The 15,320-nt window shown below is 36.7% G+C and overlaps 1 protein-coding gene across 2 annotated transcripts in view; it reads left to right on the plus strand.

Moving 5' to 3' along the window:
- Positions 1-2,774: 2,774 nt before the first annotated feature.
- Positions 2,775-15,320, plus strand: part of LOC131800356 (DNA-binding protein Ikaros-like) — a 51,466-nt gene continuing 38,920 nt past the window's right edge. Inside the window, exon 1 of one of the 2 annotated variants that reach the window (XM_059120552.1) lies at positions 2,775-3,890. The gene's annotated coding sequence lies outside the window, so the exon portion shown is untranslated. The remainder of the gene's footprint in view (positions 3,891-15,320) is intronic. The other variant, XM_059120554.1, reaches the window with a different exon arrangement.

Here is a 15,320-nt window from a genome sequence, read left to right on the forward strand (position 1 = left end):
ACACCTCAAAATATACATTTTAGACCCCACAAAGCATATATATTCTTGACCAGACTAAAATTCTATGCCGATTTAGCGATGTCCGCCCGTCTGTGGAAATAACTCAAGCTAATGAATGAAGTGAAGTAGATTGATGAAATTTTACCCAAATATATATTATGTCTGAGGGAATTTTGGTATTGAAAATGGGCCATGTAGGTCCACGTTTTGGTATAGCCCCAATATAACGGTACTTCCCCATATCCGGTATTTTGATGATTTTAGCGATATTATTCGTCGGAATTGTTTCAAGTTTGGTATTTGAAGTTCGTAATGGATACTACAGTCCATGGTACAATGAATTCAAGGTAGGGCAGAACTACCATATGATTTCAATTTTTTTATTTTCTCGGCTTAATATGTCATCTTTATTTGTTTATGTATATGTTTTCTTTTCAATAACAAAAAAATTGTTCAGAAAATATTCAAATTCGGGTGTTTTCAAAATGTTTATTTCAACGTATGCATCTACAAAATCTAGAGTTTTTGTAGCGAAATAATCCTTTAGAGATATATAGTACATGCTTTTGAAAAGAAGTTTTGACCTTTCATTCAGTTATCGCGTTTTTTCAATTACTTCTTAAAAATAAATGCAACAAGTTGTTTGATTTTTTATTGTTTTGATACTAATTCTGACATTACAAGCCAAACAGGTAGACCTCTATACTTGCAATTTTTTCAAAGTTGACCTACCTTCTCTTCATTGTACCATGCTACAGTCTAAGAGAGAAAATTGTCTGTGTAGGACCACGTCTTCGTATAGCCCCCATATAATGGTACCTCCCGATATTCTGTACTTTGTTGATTTTAGCGACATTATTCACCGGAATTTTTTCAAATTTGGTATTTGAAGTTTGTAATGGATACTACAGCCTATGACAGAAAATTGTCTGTACAGGTCCACATTTTAGTATAGCCCCATATAATATTGATGATTTAAGCTACATTATTCACCGATTTTTTTTTAAGTTTCGCATTTGAATGTTATAATACCTATGCAGATCCATGTCGTATTATAGACCCTAATATAACAGCTACATTCGGTTTTTTTACTTTTTTAATCAGACTATCTACATTAAAAAAAAAAACAAAGTTTCCGTTCGTAATTTTAAAAATGTTAGTTGTTTAGTCTCATTTTTCTCGTTTCTCCTTTTCTTTTGATCCTAAATAAATTCGATCATTACTCCTTAAAAGAGAACTCTCATTCAAGACATGCATAAACCCGGTTCACACAGTATATTTTATTCTGGACAAACTCATTAGGAAACCTGGCCAAATATCAAATTGTACCGACACTATTGAGTCATATCGACATATCTCCAGTTAGTTGTTCCCACATTCATAATACACTTTCCGAAATCGACTACCACGGGTGGTAAAACCAAGAACTTTCATGTCGGATAAACTGAGGTTACTCCAGAAGATTCTTGCAGGTTCGGCAACAGATCAAGATTAGTGGTTTACTAGCAACAGGAGCATAATTCAATGTGTAAACAGAGCTTACAAATAACAACTTCTGCAACTTTTTTTTTAAACGTTAAAAGCGATTTAAAGTTTACCTTTTTCTCGTGTTAACATCTTTTGTAAGGGTTTACTTGAGGTAAAATTAAGAGGTTAATGTGCAACGGAGCTGACGAGTGGGTTCGGTACGGCGAGGCCCAGATCGTAAAGGCTTATTAAATTATTTGCTGGCTGTAAAATAGAAGTTAAGTTGGCTGCGAGTGAAATTTGCTGCATTCACACACCACACGGTCATATTCACAGTGTCGTCTCCAACGCCAGGTTAGTACAACAAACGACCAGAGTTTGCGTGTATGAAAGAATCTTCAACTTTTGCAACTTTTCAATATCAAATTTCATTACTGTGACACAAAAAGTAAAATATACCTTATACAGTGTAAAGAACAAATTTTGACATTTAGTCTGATTCGTAAAACCTGCTGGAACACCTTGTAATTGTGCTATGCTCCGATAACTAATAGATGAACACAGTGTCTTTTTTAAGACTAGATCCCAGTTCCTGAATTTTGAGTATTATTTCTTTATTGAAAAATTGCCTTGTTGTATCATCCATCCAAGTTAAACTTCCAAATTTCCCAATCAATAAATGAATGAATGGATGGATGCATCCGTGTCGTTATGCATTTTTATTGCAATTGCAATCATTGCCCTGAGAGTTCTTCTTCATATTCGCCTTTTACAATGTAACCATAATGAAGTATATTTGTGTGTGTGTGTGTTTGGGTTTGCAACTCGTTTGCGTTGTTGTTGCTTTTGTTTTTGTTCTCGTTTAGTTTAAGAAAATTCTTTGTGGGTTTTGTAAGTTGCTGAAATTGTCTCACTACTACTCTCGGTACTCACTAACCATAAACAAGCAACAACAACAACAACACAAACTATTACACCCCAACATACTCAATGCACTCCACTTATGGGTCTCCATGGGTTGTGTGTGTGCATGGGGCGAGGGAGGTAATAGTGTTGTTATTGGGGAGAAGAAAAAAACGATTGTAAACGAATCAACCAAGCCCGACAGACGACACGAAACGACTCTTGTTTGGTTGGTTTAGATCACTTGAGATTTTTGGCCTAAATCTGTAGGCCTTGAGAAAACGCAACAAAAAAAATAATACAAAAAAGAAAAAACAAAAACAAGCAAGCACACTATGAATGAGGGAAATACCTGCAGCAAAGCAGCTCTGTCGACGTTGAATTAATAACGTTGGCGTTCGACGTCGCTGTTGTGTTTCGGCTGGTGGTGTGGGGAGAATATGAGAAATAGTATAATAAGCATTCGTTCACACAAACAACAACTATGTTTAACCATCATCTCCATCACTCACATTTGGAGTATGCCATTCATGTTGCTGGCGTTCTTGTTGTTGCTGGACAATTATTGCTGGGTTGTTGAAGGTGGGCCGCTGCTGCCACCACCACCGCCGACAACGATCTGATGTGCATGGAGAATCCCCAAAGTCGGGCATTTCGAATGTTGTTGTTGGTCGAGCGTTGCTGCCAGAGATTTGCTGGTTTGTTTTGCTTTTGAGACCAGCAAACACCACTGGCCCCATTGACAGTCATTTCAGTATGTTTTTGTTTTGCGACCATTGCGGATGCGGATGAATTTGTTGACGACAACGACAGGCGAACGACCACACACACTCCGAGCATCAGAAGTCGGCTTCTTCTTGGACTTTTATATTTTACGTTAATTTTGTTTCGGTTTTTTTATTTTTTTAAAATAAAAATATATACATATATTTCTCTGGATGTTTGTTAAACGGTTCCGTTGTGGTTACAGTGTCAAGAAAAAAAAATACAATCAGCTAACCAAGAAACCAAAGCGCAGCAAAATAGAAACATTGCGGTACGGTATATGTTTGGTGTGTGCGCTCGCCCGTTGATGCTTTCAGTGCGTTTCTGGGCTTACAAAGAAACGCGTCATTTTACGCTTTTTTCCTACTTCTGATCGTTGGACCTACAATATTGTTCTTTCGCAGCATCAACATCATCGTGGTCGGTAAAAACGGTCGATCATTTTAAAAGTATTGTCTGTGCAATCCGGGTTGGTACATCGTCTTCCACACGATCTCACAAGAAAAAATGCAATACTTTTCATTGTTGTCGTTATTAAGAGGTCGAATTGAAAAATTTATAAAATAAGAAAACACATTACAATAAAATTAAAAAGAACAATCCGCATCCAGAAGTTATAAAAAGTGCAATTGCCAAAAAATTTCGTTTGTAATTTGAAAGCGAAAAACCCTCGGTTACAGGATCACTAAAACTGCAACAAAATTGGATCATACTCAACGATAAACGATTTCCCAGTTCTAAAAGTTCTTCAAAAAGTGAGTCAAAAATTTCCAAAATGCCCCGACAAATTAAAAAAGAACTGTCCCAATTTCTAATATCAAAAAAAAAAAGAAACTCACTCCCCCTACAAAGAATTAAAACACCTTTACCCTGTGCTGCTTCTTCTCGTTTATATTGTTTTTGTTATTATTTTATTACAAACTGAAAAGTGTTCTAAACGAAACGGCAGAAAACTAAAACAAATGACCCAAATAATTTTTAGAACAACAAATAAATCAAGAATACGACAACCCGTTGTGTTGTTGTAAGCAAAAAGTAAAAAAAAAAAACGAAAATAAAAGTGGGAGACTAAATGCTTTATCTTTTAGCGTTTCTTTGTGAGTGTGCAGTAAAAATGTCCACCAGCTATTTGTACCGTGTAAATAATTGTCCACAACCACACACCTGCAGTTTATGGCTGAATGGTGGTGACAGTGATTTTTATGCAGCCCTTCTCACACAGCCTACTCTTACATAGGCAAATTTAAATACAATTTTTTGGGATATCAAATTGTCACAAATTTTGACTGTTTGGCCTTTTTGCGCTACCATCGGTGATGCAATCTCTAATGATTGCATATGTGACAGAGTTGCCACATAGTTAAGGTTGGTTGGTGTATGTGAGGTGTGTGCGTGGGGACTCGGTAGCCAACAACTGTCAATCGGTTGTCAAACCATCTGTGGGAGTTTACTGCGGCAGGTGTTGGATTTGATTTTGAAAAACTGAATGAATTAATGTCAAACGATGTTTGACATTAAGATGACAGTACATATGTGATGTTACAGTAGGAAAGGTTAATAAGGTTTACGTTCACCAAATCAAAAAAAAAAAAAAAAAAAAAAAAACCTTGTGACAATTCTGATTAAATGTTAACTATCAAAATTGATGTGTGGCCAGATCACTTAATTAACATGGCAAACGTAATACCTATATTGTCTTGTGTGAACCGTGCTAATGTTCATGACATTTATAAATGGAGCGACAATTTAATTTAACAAATAAAAAATGAAGAAAACGGTAAAATACTATTCTTTTCAAAAATGTTTAATATAATACTCTAATTTTTAATCTTAAAAATATTTAAGGAATAGTAAATCCAGTGGATTTAAATTGCGTTAAACATACGTCAATTAAATCCTCTTGAAGGCTTTTAATCCGGTGTACGTGTAAACATACTGTGTACGTAATTTCGCAGATAACTGCGCTAACAGGATAAAAGATCGTTACAACTCTTGTGGATAGACGAGTTCTCGTTTTAAAGTTCATGGAAAAATCTACTTATTAACTACTTTTCACAGCAAATGGTTAAATATGTTTCCACAGAAAACTTGCACGGATAAAATAGTTTCCATAAAAAATTTATTGGATATGCTTTTTTTATAAAAAAAAAAACATGCATGGATAAGCGTATTATCATGGAAAAGCATGTATTAGCGTATTATCATGCTTGGATAAGCGAGTTTTCCTAAAAAACTTTTTCATAGAAAACTTGCCGGGATAAGCGAGTTTTCATAGACAACTTGTTAGGATAAACGAGTATTCATAGAAAACTTGCCGGGATAAGTGAGTTTTCATAGAAAACTAGACGGGATAAGCGAGTTTTCCTAAAAAAACTTGCCGCGATAAGTGAGATTTCCTAAAAAAAAACTTGCCGGGATAAGCGAGTTTTCCTAAAAAAACTTGCCGGGATAAGTGCGTTTTCATTATTACTTGCCGGGATAAGTGAGTTTTTATAGAAAACTTGCCGGGATAAGCGAGTTTTCCTAAAAATCTTGCCGGGATAAGCGAGTTTTCATTGAAATCATGCCGGGATAAGTGAGTTTTCATAGAAAATTTTCTTGGATGAGCGAGTTTTCATGGAAAACTTGCTTGGATAAGGGTGTTTTCATCGAAAACTTGCTTGCTCATACTAATTTTTTATTGAAAACATTCCGAGAGATAGAGATAGATTTTTAGTAAATAAACTCTGATTTAGACTGGTTTCGTATAATTAGACAAGACATACATTTTTTTTAAAGATTTCGCTTGATGTTGTATTTACAATTTCCAAAATCTTGCTCGACAGTCATATCCGAAGGTATTCTCATAAATTTCATAACGAAGTTTCCCTTTGATCGCAACAATGTTGATCAATGTGATCCCAATTTGTGTCCCCTTTTTTCTGTTTCAGTTAAGCTTTCACTTCTCAGAACATTTTTGTTCATTCGTTCGTTCGTTCTTTTGTTTTGCCATCATCATTTCAAAAGAATGCCAAGTGGCAGCACCAACACCAGCAATTGCAACCACTCTGTCATCTAATATCCGCTGATCTTCTCATCGTGCATTTCCCTTCGATTGCATTTGTCACAGTTTTTGTTTTTATATTTTTGTTGGTTTCTGACAAATTTGCCATGGCCTCCTCTCTGTTTAGATTTTCGCTGTTCTGTATTACCCTGCAATGTTCTGCGCCTCCTCCCCCGTCCGAGGTAAATGTCTGTCCCCTCCCCATCAATCTCCTACGAATTGCGAAATCCCAGCTTTATATCAAGTAAGAAACAAAAAACTGGGTTACTTGTATTGTATAAGCTCACTTACCTTGTGGGCCGTTTCGTTCAGTTCAGGTTGTTGTTGGTGGTGGTGGTACTTGCCAGCCAGCAAACCAACAAGCTTACTGAAATAAAAATCAAAGAAGCCAATAGCAGCAGCAGCAACATCAGCCACAACAACACTAAAACACCAATATAAAGAGCTTTAATGATTTCATTTGCAGGTGGCTGACTGGCTGGCTGACTGTGTCAGCTGGTGAACACCATGTGTCTGTCTGTGTAAAAATGTTTTGGATTTCTGTGTCTGCATGGTTGGTTGGGTAAATAGTCTGTCGGTTGGTCGGTCGGCTCGACTTGGCTTACTTGCAACTTGGTTTCATTCTACTTCTTTGACTTGGTGATTTCATATTCGGTCGTTGTAACTATTTTTTATGGTTTTCTTAAGATACATTCTCATGTTTTCCAAAGTCACTTTTTGCGTTACATTTATCCAAAATAGCGAAACAAGACAAAGGTGTGAACGCAAAGGCCAAAAGAGAATTGTGGGCCTTTTTATTTTAGTAGCCATTTGTTGGTTATAGAATGTTTATTCTCCGACTGAACTATATACTCGTTCTTCCCGTATTGGTGATATATTTAGTAAATCAATCACTTTCAGAAGCCTTGACATCATTGTGATCTCTGGGACTGTATTTTTAGGTCGTTTAGGACGTGTCAAACCAATAATCCTCAAAAACTCGGTGATGGCGCCAAAACTGAGCCTCTTAGTGAATGAATCCCTAGAAATTACTTTATAAATATCTGTCACATGCTGTGCTTGTTTACTATTCATTAATTTGGTGCCCAAATAATTGTATTTTTCGTAATATTTCTTTTTTACGATCCCTTAATTTGGCGCCCAAAAAATCAGATTTGTTTGTTATTTTTTATTATTGTCCTTCGAATGCCTAGTAATGGCAGCATCTTTAAAGCAGTTCTTTTGCATTCATATGTAAAATTCCCCAAAGCTGAGCACAGGTTCGCTCATTAACTCAAATACACATACATACAAAATACAACAGAGTTATAACAAAAACTAAAAAGCAAGAGTACTATCTGCTCGATTTTGAATAAATTTTATTCCACTCAAAAACCATGAAAATATGGACACTCATATTCCAGCGACATCGAAAATTTCAGTGCGCCCAATATTTTTTCTGCTCTCAGGAGCGCGCTCGCTTGAATTTGCGTGAGTTGTACTCTTTAAACAACTTCGAGCGAATTTTTCAAAGGTCTTCCCCAAAAGCTTGGCAATGGTATCAAAAGTGGGCCTCGTTGGGGATCAAATTCAATTAATAAAATTACTTTTTAAGTTTCTTACTTACTTTTTAAGTTTCATATCATGCGCCTTCGGTGAAATTTGAAATAAAAATTGTTGTGCATTCTTTGTCATCCACTGGCAAAGAATCAATCGAGGATTTCTTCAAGGAAATCAAACCGATGCAATCTACACAGACTTCAGTGAGGCATTCGATAAAGGTTATCATAAACTACAGGGTGAGAAAAAAAAAACTGCCACAAAGTCAAACGGGATAATTTTTGCATTTCTTAAATATTATTGAATGAAAGCAAAAAAATTCGGAAATAGCATCAAATTTTAAAATAAGTTTAGATTTTTTCGAATTGGTCACCTTTGACACGATTTATGGTCTTCAAACGGCCAATGAAACCGTCACACGCTGCCCGAATATTGCTCTGCGGTATTTTGGCCCATTCCCGGCGAAGCGTGTGCTTGAGGTTATCGACACTTTGGTATTTTTTAGTGCCAACCTTGCTTTCCAAAATACTCCAGACACAATAGTCCAACGGATTGGTATCCGAAGATTTTGGTGGCCATTGTGCGCGACCCACACCGAAGGTGCACATTTTCAGCTGACAAGTAAACTTGTTGTTTACAAACTGCTGGATGTTTGTAAATGTTTTCTCATCGGAGAAAACCAAATTCGACAGTTTTCCACTTTCGACCAAGCGAAGCAACTGTTTAGCTCCTTTTAGTCTATTTTTCTTTTGTTCCGGTGTAAATTCTTGCACTTTACCCCGAGCCAGGGGTAAATATTCCACTGGCGAATGGGCTATTGCGATGTGGTCAGTAGGCCAGTGGGTCGCGGATTTCGATCAAGTCGCTTCTTTACTTTTCGAACCATTTTTGCTGGTGTTGCTGTTTTCTTCCGTCCAGTTCCTTGACGTCGGGCTACGCCACCAGTATCACGGTACGAGCTTTGGTACGAGACCCAAAAAATGTGTTCACATTTAAATGCTGGATTGCACTAACGATAACCACTTGTGGTTTTCCAGCCAAACATAAAGAAATCAACTATCACGCTTGAATTCCATCACGAATAACTTTTTCCTGGAAAATTCTAACCAAAATGCTTTTGTACGCTTGTAAACAATATAATGAGCTGTCACTGGAATAATTTTAACAGCTGTCGGGCAAGTGGCTTAGAAATGACAGCAGTCTGAATTTGGTTGCAGTTTTTACATCTCGCCCTGTATTACGATTAAAACTTTATTTATAATGTCAATATGGGTGATATGTCAGCCGGCTTTCTTGTTAGCAACATCAACTCCAATGTTCCTCAACGTACCACCTGCCACTATGTACCACTAGCAATTCAATTTCCAGAATTAGCTGGAGAATATCATTTGCATGATAACCATTTTTCAATAATGTCAAAAGATTTTAATGAATTTTGAAATTTTGCTGATTTTGCAATCGATCTTAATACAGTAAAAAGTAAAATAATAATTTTTTGTAGATTCTCAATTTTATGCATAAAATGTCATAGTCTGTAAGGAAACAATACAATACAATGTCGCCCAATTTGTCGTTCTCAGCATCTTTTGAACTTACCTTTAACATTTATGGAAAAATTACCCAAGGATTTTAGGGATCGATCACTGCAAATTACATTCTACATTTCTATCGGGCTATAAGAGTGATTTCACCAAAAAATAGAGGTGCTTTTTTGTCATCTTCTAAAGTGACACGCAACAGAATGAATTTTTTGTAATATTTATTTCTTAGACCGATATTTTATTAATGCCAGTCTTTTAATTTTAACCAGCTTTCGATCAAACGCATTATTTAACCCAATTCTGGCAAGGCCCTTTATTTCCAAACCCCTAATCATGGTGTCCAACAGTTCGATTGCAACCAAAACAAAGTTGTTTCTGTGCTAAAGTAAAACCTCTACGAACAAGCACTTGTGTAGCTAAAATAAATCACGACGACCACCAACACTGGGATAAGTAGGCTAACTGTTACAGTAGTTGTGGTAGCTGTTGTAGAAGTGGTAGAGGTATTACAAAATTGTGACACCAAAATAACTAATAAGGAAGGTTAACCACACTCCAATTATTGTCATTGTGATACCCCATAAACATTTCTTGTTGGTCGCCCCTCAGGTCAAGATGAAATTCTTCATCAATGATTAGGGTTGTTCGACGCACATCTATCTCATTTGCATGATTACAATAACTTGGGTCAAAGCTTTTCTTCTCGCTTATGGGGATGTGAAGCAAACCGGTTGGAAGCTGTTGGCTGTGTCAATCATTGATCTGCTCAAAATTGGGGAACACCCTTGGATTAGTAAAAAAAAAACTACAACAATAAAAACTCCGATTTGCATCACTCATCGCCGTTCGCTCAGTTCTCAGTTTTGTTTCTTTCTGTTTACACCTACGGTTTTGCACAAAGTAGGTTATTTGAAGGAGCGATACCGAATTGCGTTGGCTTGGCATTGATTTAATTATTTTCGATAACAAAGTTATTAGTTTGATGATAATTTTGGGGCTGAAAACTTCAACAAATGAACGGTAATCGGTTTAGTATCAATGTTTTAGGAGCCTATTCAAATGAGTTTCGTTAAGAACAGATTTTAACAGAACCTTTTTTAATAGATATAAAGATGAAGGACTCATTTATATGCTTCTTAGATCAATGACTATCGTTGAGATCTTCTGGAAAAAACTGTTGGCTTTTATTGTAAAACAATAAAAGAATTTAGGGTTACCGAGTTCGAATTCAGCCCATAATTGCATCTAATGAATTATGCGAGTAGAAACCCTTTTTGACTGGCTTAAGTCATCGGCTGGCTTAGTTCGATTTGGCCCTACGCTCCTTTGTTATTTTCCAAAAAAGTCAGTCAAAAAAAAGTGTTTTATGTATTCTTACCTTTATGCGATAAGGTTTTCGTCCTACAGCCCTGCATATTTACAGTGCCCATTTTATTAATTCAAATCTTATTATTAGCATAGGTTGAGTGGCTTAAACCTAACTATTCTATAATTAAATATGCGTTTATACAACGTCACATTATATTAAGAAATCGTGTCACAACATAAGTTTAGATTTAGCACGAATTATGGCTTTCAAACGGCCAATGAAACCGTCACACGCTGCCCGAATGTTGCTCGGCGGGATTTTGGCCCATTCCCGGCGAAGAGCTTGCTTGAGGTGATCGACACTTTGGTATATTTTAGTTCCAACCTTGCTTCCCAAAATACTCCAGACATAATAGTCCAACGGATTGGTATCCGGAGATATTGGTGGCGCGTGCTGAGTGCGATGGTGCTGACTCCTGTTGGAATGGCCAAGGACTGCGGCCAAAATGTTTGGCTCTTTGAGTCTATTTTCTTTCTGATGCGGTGTAAGTTCTTGCACTTTTTGGAATTCCAATGTTTTTACCCCGAGCTCATTTTTCAATATTTGCCGAATGAAATATTGCGATATGTTCAGCTCACGAGCCATTTTTCGACCACTGCGACGCGGGTTTCGATCAAGTCGCTTCTTTACTTTTCGAACCATTTCTGCTGATGTTGCTGTTTTCTTCCGTCCACTTCCTTGACATTGGGCTACGCTACCACTATCACGGCAACGAGCGATGGATACTGGAGTGCTCTAACGATAGCCACTTGTGGTTTTCCAGCCAAATATAAAGAAATCACACTATCACGCTTGAATTCCATCACGAATAACTTTTTTTTTGGAAAATTCTCACGATAAAGCTTTTGTACGTTGGTAAACAATATAATGAGCTGTCACTGGAATAACTTTAACAGCTGTCGGACGAGTGGCTAAGAAATGACAGCAGTCTGAAGTTGATTGCAGTTTTTTCATCTCACCCTGTACATGCAGAAAGAAGTTAATTTAGTTTTCCTTCTAATCTGAGAAACGTTTCTTTTCAACTCACGGAAACAAAAAAATAAGGATTTTGACAATTATCTATTCAGATAAACTTGAAAATCAAAAAAAAAAAAAAAAAATAGAAAATATAATTTTGAGCTGTCAACATTTTCAGAACATGAATTTATGATACAATTGTTCTATGAAACAAGACAATTGTTTCTGATATTCATATGTGTTCATTTTCGTTCAATAAAAATCAAGAAGAAAAAAAACAATTATGTTACTTTGAATTACGAATCATGCCGTTAAATCCTTTACGGTTAGAGTGGAATGAGAACATGTCATTAGGGCCTTCAATACGAAAAGGCAATTTATCGATTTACAAGTCCCTATTTTAGAAAATAATAGGAAGAAAATCCGGAGAATCCAGCATTTTGTAAATAGCCGAATTGTGTGAGGGGAACACAAAATTTCTCACCTGCTTACTGAGTTCGTTGTGACCATTATCGCTTTTCATTTCCAACTACGCTGCCAGCAAAATGTTCCTCCGATTTCTAAAAACAATTATCTTACCTTGGCGGTATTCTTAAAAGATCCATAGCATATAAATCCAACATTGCGTATTTTCTACAGCTATGGCTTTTTTTATACTCTCTTTCTAATATCTCTGAGCTCCAACATATTTTTCACCATGTTTTAGCTATGTATATGTATTCACCACATGATATTCTCCATGCACAACTGCAAACAAACCTTTCTCGTTAAGTTTGTTTTCATTCCAAAAAAATCTATTTTAACTTTAAAGTCATAAAAACCACTACTACTACTACTTCTTCATTGAAACTCTTCAAGGTCAACAGGTCAAGGCCATTTCAAAGTAAAAAACAGGCGCCGCCACAAGGCAATTCAAAAGGAGAAACAATAAACAAACGCAACAACATAGCTAGCCATATCCTTTTTAAACCAAAAAAGAAAAAACTTTAAAACTAATGGCAAAATTTTACTGCTTCCCACTACACTACAACAATATCTCTTGGGTATACTTCCCCTTACCAATATATATTTTCGCTTAGAACTATGAACACAACAACAACGGCAGCGGCACGATTGCAGCAATACACATCTCTCAACTAAAACACAAAACCCAAATACGAAAAACCTACAAACATTTCACACAGCACCAACAACGACTGACAGCATCAGCGAAGCCTGGCAGGTTATTAGAATAGAGGAGCAAGTTACACCAACATACTCACATTTGCCTGAGACGAAACATTTGAAACGAATGAAACCGAAAAAATGTTGTAAAAGAACACCAAACCAAATCAAGCCAACCATTCAACCGAGCCGAAAAACGAAACGAGTCGCCGCCGCCACTGTTGCCGAGAGATGTAAGTAGGTAGGTTGGTTGTGATTGAAAAGGTATGGTGGATGTGTGGCGGGAGTGGAAACGGAAAAAAGGTGAACCATCATCTGTTTTGGGGGACAAGACGTGGAGCTCACATACACACACCAATGCAATTAATAGTTGGGGGTACGAAATAGCTGGTGTGCGTTTCCGTTGCTGCTCTTCCCGCCACCAACCAACCAACGGACTGCCTGTCATTAGACTGGAATGCAATGCAATGCGAAATTCATTCGTTCTACGAAATTTCTCAATGGATTTGCAGATTTGTTTTTGTTCCTATCGTTAGCGGCAGCGATTTCTTGACGCTGTTGTTGCAAGCATATTTGCACAACACCGCAACGAGACAGTCGTGGCGTAGCTTTGCACAACTCTCATCCAAAAAAAAAAGAAACTGACTTGGCAAATATATGAGAATATCTCATTTGGTGTGTAAGTGTGGGTGCATGCATTTTTGCAAACATTAAAACAAACAACAAATTCTTTTACATCCATGCAATGCACTTCACTCGGCCCCACCACCCCACACACATGACTTGTTTTCCCAGGTAATCAACGAATCGGAACTAATAGACAATCGGCAAAGACACTGAGAACTTGATGTGTTGGTGTGTGTGTGCCTATATGTGGGAGGATGTGGGAATTCGTGTTCGGTGCAACGTGTTGTATTGTTGGTTCTTTCGTTCGTTTATTGGAGGAGATATGAGAATTTCTAGAACACAACAATCCCTAAAGAGGGAATTCGATTGAGAAGTAGTTAGGCATCTAATTTGTCAGAATTCCCAAGCTAATAAAAGTGTCAAAAGCCGATAATAGGGATGCCAATACAAGGTTTATTTTCATTCAAACGAAACATTGAATTTATTAAACAAAACCAAATTAGTACTAAACATTAGTACTCCATATTTGTGAATTATAATATTAAATAAAATAATATTACTTATAAACAAGTAAGCAAAGGCTACTGTCGAGCGGGGCCGACCGTTGAATACCCTACAACACTATAATAAACCATACAGTTTATATAGGCGAAATACTCGACAGAATTCCACAAGATATTGTGACAAATAATAAAGAAAACCATCAGGTTTCGTTCTCTATTTTTCGAATAATAGCAACTTAAACTAATTTGCTCATTTCCAATTTATTGGTAGATGTTGTCTTCCTAGATCTGGAACCAATATTTCCCAAAGACCTATAACCTCTCAGAAGTGGCAAAAGATTAACATTTATTATTGGTGTTTGACTGAAACGCATCTATATGAGATACAAACATTTGACTATATTCTTCAACGAAATCAGCGTTAACGACATAGTCAGAAGTGTGTCTTTCCTGTATTTGTGAATTCTCCAAAAAGTCACTGGAATGGACATTTTCGTATTTTGTCTATAAAAGTTGCAAACTCCTTCACACATTGAATATTTTTGGATGGCCATCCGAAACTGCTTGGCTTTTGCAATGTGCGGTAACCCCCATTTAAATGTGCGTGAGGATCGGGCGACAATTTTGCAGTTTTTTGGTCTATTTCAACCCCTAAATATATGGCGATCATCTCCATAAAGAGTAGGCTTCTATTCTGACCCTCATTTTATCCCCATGCAAAATTTCGTAAGGATCGGGCCATAAATGAGATCTGTATATGATATCCTCATATCCTAACTACTTAGTTTTGTTAGCTGTAGAAATATTACCAAATGTTTAATTCAAAATGAAAATATGCCAAAAATATGACAAAATTGAAAAAATATGAGAAAATTTTACAAAATCAATATTTTCATTTTAGAGAGATATTTTTATGCGATTTTTTAGACGTTTTTTCTTTCCTGCCAAGAGGCCATTCTGAATTAATGAGAACTGTCGAAATCAGTTCAGCCGTTCTCCACATATAAGAGATCTTTCAAGCATATCTTCTTTGATAGACATATATATCGCACATATTTTGCTATATATCCGATTTGTTGGATCTTAACTTCAATGTAAAGGTCAGAAGTAACCTTGTGATGGCTTTGTGATTTCGCCAGGATTTAAAATATTCACGGTGAACGGTTTTGAGGTTGTTGTGGTGAAATATCAAGACTAAGGGTGAATAGTCGGAAAAATCGGTTAATATAAAACGCTATAATTTTTACATGTTTTTTTAATTGAATTGGTCACCTTTGGCACGAACTATGGCCTTCAAACGGCCAATGAAACCGTCACACGCAGCCCGAATGTTGCTCTGCGGTATTTTTGCCCATTCCCGGCGAAGCGCTTGCTTGAGGTGATCGATATTTTATTTTTTAGTGCCAACCTTGCTTTCCAAAATACTCCAGACACAATAGTCC

Source organism: Musca domestica, unplaced genomic scaffold (assembly GCF_030504385.1).
Source record: "Musca domestica strain aabys unplaced genomic scaffold, Musca_domestica.polishedcontigs.V.1.1 17, whole genome shotgun sequence".
In the NCBI taxonomy this organism is placed as follows: domain Eukaryota; kingdom Metazoa; phylum Arthropoda; class Insecta; order Diptera; family Muscidae; genus Musca; species Musca domestica.